We start from the raw sequence: 9,315 nt of genomic DNA, 5'->3' as shown, positions 1-9,315 counted from the left end.
TTTGCCATTCATCGAAATAAACAATTATAATAATTTTCGAGTAATCAATTTATACATTCAACTAAAATTACACTTGTGTTTTTTTTAAAGAGTAAATAGCCTTTTCTAACCATGAAAGATTCGGATACCAACAAAACTGACCATGAAAAATTAAAATTAAAGTTATACCTATACAAAATAAATTTTGTTTGACAAAAATGATCAATAATTAATTTTTTTATTGATAATTCCATAAATACTCTCTTCTTTCCTCATCTTCCTTTTATCAATCAAACTCAACCTGAATTTCTTCACATCTTCCATAGCAGTGCTTCTAAACAACCCAATATCAACAACATCAAACACCATGTGGTATCCACATGATTTGAGAATTGAGATCCTCGGGCCTATCATGCAGCATAGCAAATCCAGACAGATAAGTCTCCATGCCGAATCCACCACTACTGCGCCTTTTTAGAATCTTCGCCTCAGCTTCCCTCATCAACCGCCTCACGTTCTCATTTCCTGGGTCCTACAAGTACCCCATGCTCGCGCTCAGATCCAACGATCCCATTTGGATGCAATCAATGCCATCAACGGTTGAAATCTCACCAACGTTCTTCACTCCCTCAACGGACTCAACCTGGCACATAATCACCATCTCTTCTTGGTAACTACCAAGGTAACCTTCATCTATATTGTAACCGGAAACCCGAACGATGGAGTGAGCCGAGTCACGGATCCCAATGGGAGGGATCTAGTAGAACAACACGATGTCAATGGCAGATTCTGTGGAATCGATCACTAGAAACATGATCCCCTGTGGGCCTAAGTCAAGGAATTTCTTAGCCCAAGTGGCAGAGCTCTCAGAAACGCGGAGGATTGCGGCAGTGCCGGTGGCTGCGAAAGCATAGAGACATGGAAACATGTCGGAGATTCCGCCGTGGCCGTGCTCCATATTGATGGCGACGAAGTCGTAGCCTACAAGTCGGCGATTTCGGCGAGTGTTGGGGAGAAGGAGAAGAGGAAGAGGTCATAAAGTGTGTCGTCATTTTGGAGGCGTGACCTGAGATTTTTGGGAAGACAATGCGGTTGTTGTGTTCATAACAGAGAAAGCTGAGATGGCAGAGGAGACATCGCCGACGTAGGATTTGTGGATGCACGGAGTGTCGGATCTGGTGGTGGTGAGGGGTTTGAGGGGTTTGGGTTTGAATGCAGAATATGAAGGGATGAGGATTGAATAGGGCTTTGGGTTAGTTTGGGAGAAGAGAGAAAAGGAATGCGGTGGTTGTTGGCAAGATGCATATGTTTGGGAAAAGTGGGAATAGAGTAGATCTGGTGGAACAATGAATTTACAGTGGAGTTAATAATGATTATAGAAGGAAGATGAAGAAGGAAGAGAAAAGGAGGAGGGTATTTATAGAATTACCAACAAAAATTTAACTATTGACTATTTTTGTCGTATAAAATTTATCTTGTATGGGTATAACTTTAGTTTCAATTTTTCATGGTCAGTTTTGTCAGCATATGAATCTTTTATGGTCAGAAATGACTATTTACTCTTTTTTTTTAATTATATTTTTAAAATCTTTTTGTATTTTCTATTTTTGTATTTTCTTTGTTTCTTCTCTTTATTTTGTTTTGTTAAGAGGAAAAAATAAAAAAAAAAGAATAAACAATTACTACTATAAAATATATATTAGAATATACAAAAATGTTATTTATACACCAAAATCAGCCGCTAATGTATTTGTGTATAAATACATGTGTGGTTTAATTTATTTTCATCATTTTTCAATGTGTATTTGTATTCTAACATGTATTTTATACTAGCAGTTGACTTTGGTGGCTGATTTTAGTGTACACATAGCATAACTCTAGAATATAAATACACATTGAAAATAAATTAAATCATATATGTATTTATACACAAATATGTTGTTGACTAATCTTAATATACGAAATAAATTATTTAAAAATTATTATTATTAATAATAAGTTTATTTTTTTGAAATAAAATAAAAAACATTTATTATTTCTCCAAACACGATTTTTGAATTTTAATTTCCTAAATACAATTTTTTTTAGAGCAAGTTCGCCTTACCCTCTCCCGAACTTCATTCAAATTTTTTAAAATTCACGTTTTTAATCTATATCATCGTCTCCAAAATAGTATATAGATTTCTAAACAATATATAGGAGTACATAAAAATACACAGACAATAAGCATAGATTCTTCAATGATTTTTTAAATTATAAATTTAGAAAAACAAGCTGTTCTGAGGGTTACCTGAAACATTGATTTGGGCCTGAATGTGAGGTCCAGATCCCTTTGTATGACAACGTTCGACTTGTTGATGCCAAGGGGCCGCCTGTCCAAGTTCCTCGTGAGGAAGTGGGGGTAGTACCTGCAAGAGACTCCAATGCTTAAGTCAGCAAGGGCTTTAGGCAAGTTTTTAGTATATTAGAACGTGAATATACCTAAGGAGTGTCAGTGTATTTATAATAGAGTAGATAGCCACCTTTTGGAGTAGTTCCACATTTGTTGGTGGATAACCGTTCCCTTTATCTTGGGAGTTGTTGAGATATTCCTTCTAGATAAATAGGAGATATCTTAGGAGTTAGTTACTTATTTAGATAAGTGGGACCAAACTCATGTTGCTGTGTCCGAACTCTATGAGGTCGGGTAGGGGTAGATTGGACGATGTCTGTATGTTGGGATTTATTCATTTTGGGCTTGACTAAATTGTGGGCCAGTGCATGAACAGTGCCCCTGCTCAAGGTCGGGCTTTTACAAAGTCTGACTGGAGCAATTAGATGACCAAGTCAAAATGTTGAACTGTGGAGAAATTGTTTAGTAGTTTTGAGGTCTGAAGTCAAGGAGGTTGGTCGACTCAACATGGTTTGAATAATGTAACATTTTCGTAACATTACTCTTAACTATTTGTATGCTTTTCCGTGTGTTATCATTTTGTTGCAGTGTAGTTATTACTTACTAAAAAGTTATCGTTTGGTGACCTGATATTACCAATCGTTTTCACATTCTGTGCGACTTACTCTTTTTATTTGACTTTTTTTTGGCTAAGTCTTTTTTCTAGAACCGATTTGTACAACTCGTTCTTTTCGAGTTATTTACGGCTTGTAGGCTCTGTATGACTGGTTTTAGCACATCTTGATTAACCAGAGAATATTTCTTGTCCTAATTTTGTTCAACTCGTTCAGTTCGAGTTGTTTTGAGGATGCATGACTTGTTTTAATACAAATCACGTTTTTTAAGCTTATTCTGATTTTGTACAACTCGTTTTATACCGAGTTATTTTGAAGATTGTAGATTTGTTGCATGACTTTATTTTTGGTACAAATTGCTTATTTTGAGACATGATTATTTCTTGATCAGATTTCATGCAACTCGTTTAGTTCGAGTCGTTTTGTGACTTAATAACTTGTTTTAATGCAAATTATTTTTGAAACTTATAGTTCTGATTTCTTACTACTTGGTTTGATACAAATCGTTTACTTAAAACATGGCTATTTCTTGATCTGATTTCATGCAATTCGTTTAGTTCGAGTTGTTTTTAGGACTTCACAACTTGTTTTTCAACTTGTTTACTTTGAGGCCTTTTAAAGTATCAGATCATCTTTGTAGCTATCGAACTTTGTTGTTTTATCCATCGTGTCCCTGTTCGAGGTTGAGCTTTATGAAGTTGGACTCGAGCAATCAAGCGAATTGGATTATCGAATGAAGCACAACTCGTTATATATCAAGTTATTTTGTGTGATTTGTTTTAATACAAATTGCTTAGATCATATGGTTATTTTTTACTTGATTTTATTTAACTCATGAGCTTGAGTTGTTTCAAATCATCAAGCCGTATTATAACCATTGGACACCAATTTGAACCTCGTCGCTTTATCCAAGCGACCATTAAAAAGGTCAGCTCGTGATTTTTGCGCTTTGTCGAGCATAAATTGGTGCCTTAAGTGAAGGGATTATATGCTTATTCCCTTCCCTTTCTAGTTTTTACAAGTGTTTTATCCTTGTGTATGATACAGCTCGTTTTACCCGAGTTATTTTAATTAGAGGATTTTTTTCAATTTTGTTAGAAATGTTTACAATCCTTTTTTTCCTTTGCAACTCCTTTTTTTGTACGAGTTGTTTGGTTAAAGGATTGTTTTGATTTTACTTTAGCGATTCATTTTGATACAAATCACTTTTTAATGCTCTGCTTTAATAATTTGTTTTGCTACAAATTATTTTTAAAGCTTTGCTTTTAGATAGACACGACTTATGCTTGACACAAGTTCGTTGAAAATATGGTTGGCTGGCACAACTCGTTTAATCCGAGTTGTCCTTATGTTGTTGTGGATGCTAGAACAAGTTTTCTTTGGACAACTTGTTTTTGTGAAATTGTTCCATTTTATATGACTAGGTTGTTTATTTTTAGAACTTGTAGAGATGAGATTGTGGGATTGAAATTTTGTACGATTCATTTGTTACTCGTGTGGGTCGAGTTGTTAAATCGTATTTATGCCTCGAGGGGTATATTTAGTTAAGTTACTTTTGCGACTTATTCTAAACACAACTTTTTCAACCCGTTTGGCTTGAGCTATTTCGAGGTGTTTTTTTCCAATTCGCGTATGTAACTTCTTTCCACCAATTGATTCCTCGTTGCTTCATCCGGGTGACTTCTATAGGATCGACCCGTGATTTTCGCAGTTTGTCGAGCTTCAATTGGTGTGTTTTAATTGTAGAAAATCAGTTTCCATAAGAAATTGTATTACCTCCTTATGTTGGAGGTGTGTCGTACCTAGGCAGTTTGTCACCTTTGAGGTCGGATACTTTGTAGTAGTCCTTTTCTAAGACATCAATAATCTTGTAGGGTCGTATCCAGTTTGCTGTTAGATTTTCTTCGCCCGACCTCTGTAACCCGATATTATTTCTTATCAGGATGAGGTCGTTTGTGGCGAATCTTATAGACATCCTTTGTCTCAAAATCTCTTTTCTTATCTGACTTCGCTCTCGAATTTCTGAAATGAGGTCGAGCTCTTCTTTAGTGTTCCAACTTTATTGTAGAATGTTGCCCTTAATTTTTCTTTATTTATGTCAATAGAAATCATAGCTTCTGTGCCATATGCATGTCAAAGGGAGATTCTTCAGTGGTGGTTTGAGTCATTCTATATGCTTATAGTATTTGTGTGAGTTCTGAAAAGTGTGTCAGTAGAAGCTAGCTTGTAACACCTTTTCGCCTGTGACTTGCCCCCAGATGAATTCCACAGATTTCACTTTGGGTTTCATCTAGAACCTCTTGTATTTGATGTCGGGACACATTTTGATAGAGGTGTTGAGATCCCTCTTTTATAGAAAATATTACAAACTAAGATGTAGTGCTGAGCTTTTTCATTAATCTCCTTGCCGTCCTTTATTCTTGAGGAAGGATGTCGAACTTGATATATTCAACGATTGGAGTTATCTATCCCTAAATTGTGAGGATATCTGTCTTGTTAACTTCTTTTGATATTGAAAGTGACTGTAGTATTTCTTGGATTAGGATTTTATCATTGTCCCGGGCTTTGTACTGACTAGCTTTGAGAGGGTATCAGCTCAGCCATTATGCTCTTGGCTTTTATGCCTGACCTTTCCTTCTTCATTCTTGGGGATGATCCCTACCCCCACTATCAGCTTTATTTGATGATTCATCTCTTAGTCGTGGAGCTCCCTTTTTGTTCTTTTCGCAAGAAAGTTAGCCAAGTAATGCGACTTGATGACCGTCTGAGTTTCGTACTACAAATTGAACTTGGATTGCTCCATATCCCACTATAGCATTTGTTCTGCACTATCCATTTTTTGAATGATATGATTCATGGGTTGATTAGTTCGGGCTTTGATGGTTTAAGCTTGAAAGTGGAGTCACAATCTCTAGGATATCAAGACCAAAGCATATGCAACTTGCTCAATTTTCTAATAATTGAGCTAAGCTCTTTGTAGTACCTTATTGGTGAAGTAGGCGAGCTTTTGCCCATCGTAATCTTTTCTGAATAAAGCAGAGGCTATTGCTTTATCGGCCACAGCTAAATATAGAATGGGCCATTCTCCCGTTTCAGGTCGGGTAAGAATTGTATGAATTCTTTGAAAGACTTATTCAAATTCCTGGGTCCATATGAAATTGTAACTCTTTCGTAGTAGCACGAAGCTAGAGCTGTAAGTATACTATTTAATTGTTGAACCTCCATTCAAGCAAGTCGGGTTAGCTTCAATGTCTCCTTTGGGTGAGCATGAACCCCAGGAATTTCTCTGCTTCTAGGGTGAAGGTGCACTTTGTGGAATATAGCCTCATCCCGTGCTGCCTTAGGGTTTGGAATACTTCTGTAAAGTCGGATATGTTGTAGTAGTTCTTTTCCAAGTCTTAAGTGATTTTGTTGGGATCTTTTCATTTTGTTGTCAGCTTTTCTTAATCCAATTTTGGTTCGATGTCATTTTGGGTCAGGATGAGGTCACCAGTTGAGAAACTTCTTCGTATGACCTTCTTATGGCCATTTTTTGCTTGGAATCTTGCTCCAATAGAAGTCATATCTCCAGAAAGAGGTTGGATTTTTCTTTATAAGCTCAGAGATTTTCAACCTCATTGTAGTCTGACGCTTAAAAGAGATCGGATTTGCTTCATAAGCTATAAACGAGGTCGGATTTTTATTTGTAGACTTAAATCCTCAGAAGAGGTCAGATTTTCTTCATAAGCACAGATCCTTAGAAGAAGTCGGATTTTTTTGTTTAAGCTTGGAAAGAGGTCGAATTTTCTTTGTAAGCTTGGAGGTTTTCAACCTCATTGTAGAGTCTGATCTTTAAAAGAAGTCGAATTTTTCTTCGTAAGCTCTAAGAGGTCGGAATTTCTTTCGTATCCTTAGAGGTTCTCGACCTTATTGTAGAATCTGACTTTTAAAAGAAGTCGGAATTTCTTTCTGGTAAGCTTTGAAGTTTTCGACCTCATTGTAGAGTTGATCATGAAAGAGGTCGGATTTTTTCACACTCCAAAAAGAGGTCGGATTTATTTTTTGTCAGTTTGGAGGTTTTTGACCTCATAGTAGAGTCCAACCTTTAATAGAGGTCGAATTTTTTTCTGTGAGCTCTAAAAGAGATCGGAATTTCTTTTGTTCGCTTGGAGTTTTCGACCTCAATGTAGAGTCAAACCTTTAAAAGAGGTCGGACTTTTCTTCGTGAGCTCTAAAAGAGGTAAGATTTTGTACCGTCTTCTCCGATCTAGTAGACTTTTTTGAAGTTGCTGAGATGATTATGTGGATCAGTAGATCCATCATAGGAATCCATGTTGGGAGGTTGGAAATTTCTTGGGACTTTTGCATGCATGACCTCTTTAGAGAAAAGATCGTCCCCTCCAATGAAGACTAAGTCTTTGTCATCTCGACTTTCTTTTTCCCTTGGCTCGGATTCCAGTTTTCTTAGTTTATCTTCAATCTCTCTTCTGTTGTGCAGCTCTTTTCGGAGTTGGCTCTCCGATTATCTTCATCGTTCTAACTCGTTTTCCAAGGGGTCTCCATTTCTTTATCTGAAGTTAGACGCAATTCATCCTTCTAGATGTTGATCATCCACCATTATCAAGGATTGAGCTCCAGGTCCTCGACAACGGCGCCAATGTTCCAAGAGTTACTTGAAACGTTGATTTGGACCTGAACGTAAGGTCCAGATCCCTTTGTATGGCAGCATCCGACTTGTTGATGTCAAGGGGCCGCCTGTCCAAGTTCCTCGTGAGGAGGTGGGGGGTGGTACCTGTAAGAGACTCCAATGCTTAAGTCACCAAGGGCTGTAGCAGGTTTTTAGTAGATTAGAACGTGAATATACCTGAGGTGTGTCAATGTATTTATAATAGAGTAGATAACCACCTTTTGGAGTAGTTGCACTTTTGTTGGTGGATAATCGTTCCCTTTATTTTGGGAGTTGTTGAGATATTCCTTCTAGATAAATAGGAAATATCTTAGGAGTCCGTTGCTTATTTAGACAAGTGGGACCGAATTCATGTTGCTGTGTCCGACCTCTATGAGGTCGGGTAGGGGTAGATCGGACGATGTCTGTATGTTAGGCTTTACTCATTTTAGGCCTAGAAAAATTGTGGGCCACTGCATGAACACTAACATACATAAATATGTAAGTCTAATTTTTATTGAAAAAATTTGGTGTAAAACGTGAGTTAATACTTAAAATAGTGTAAATTCCCTTGACACCCTTGACAAGGATTTTTTTAATTATAAATTAAAAAAAATAACTATTTCTCAAAAATAAAATACGACTTATTCCTGTGTACTCTTGTGTACTCTCATATACGTTGGAGACGATGATAATGGTTACCATGGTTAACTTTTTAAACTCAATCTGATATATTCATCATTGTTAAATATGACTTGTTTTTTTAAATTTATAATTAAAAAATCCTTAAAAAAACCATATTTGTTGCCGTATATTTTTGTGTACTCTTTTTATATACTATTTGAAAGCGTAGGTTTTTTAAAAATTTGAATGGAGTTCGAAAGCAGATAAGACGAACTCTATAATTTTTTATAGAGTTTGTCGAAGTAGACAAACTTACTTTAAACAAAAAAAATTAATTTAAAAAATTTAAAATTTAAAAATTATATTTAAAGAAATAATAATTTTTTTATTTTATTTTAAAAAAAAATTCTTATACCATAGCTTGAGCCTTGAGGATACATATTATATAAATCTTAAAAGGAAAAGTCTAGGGGTCAATAATTTTTGTATTTTTTGGCCAGTATTTAATCATCAAAATAAATGTGAGTGATTTCTTACATCATTAAAAATACTATTAATAGCTAATTGACGATTACAAAACACCAAAATTACTGCTCCTAACATTCTTCATCTTTAAAAAAAAAAAAATTGTGCTTTCTGACTTCCGAGTCACAATGAGGTGGCAAACAAAGAAGCTGGCGGGTGGCCTTATCCAAAAGCACTAATTCAATGATTTCAAAACCCATCACAACGATTATGAAACGTGTTGCAGCCTGCGACCTTTCACCACATACAATGGTCCCCACCAAACCTTAAATAAATGTAAATTACTTACTCTTGTAGTATAGAATTGCGTCCCACCACGGGGCCACAAGAAATCAATACGTGTCCAAACTGATCAATCCACACCATCCGATCCTACCGACGACCCCATCAAAACCTCGAAGTTCAATCCAATCCACGCAATAATTCAACATTATCTGTTTTATAATCTTACCCTTTAGCCATTACTAGGTTTTAGAGGCTTCAGTTTTTTATTTGCACATAATTAAAATTTTCATAAAAATAAATTTTTACAATCT

The 9,315-nt window shown here is 36.0% G+C and overlaps 1 pseudogene; it reads right to left on the bottom strand.

The window, feature by feature from the left end:
• On the bottom strand, window positions 146-4,960 carry LOC107611339 (annotated as a pseudogene).

Source organism: Arachis ipaensis, chromosome B01 (genome assembly GCF_000816755.2).
Source record: "Arachis ipaensis cultivar K30076 chromosome B01, Araip1.1, whole genome shotgun sequence".
In the NCBI taxonomy this organism is placed as follows: Eukaryota; Viridiplantae; Streptophyta; class Magnoliopsida; order Fabales; family Fabaceae; genus Arachis; species Arachis ipaensis.
Note: the sequence above shows the minus strand (reverse complement) of the source record. Positions and strands in the feature narration are given on the sequence as shown.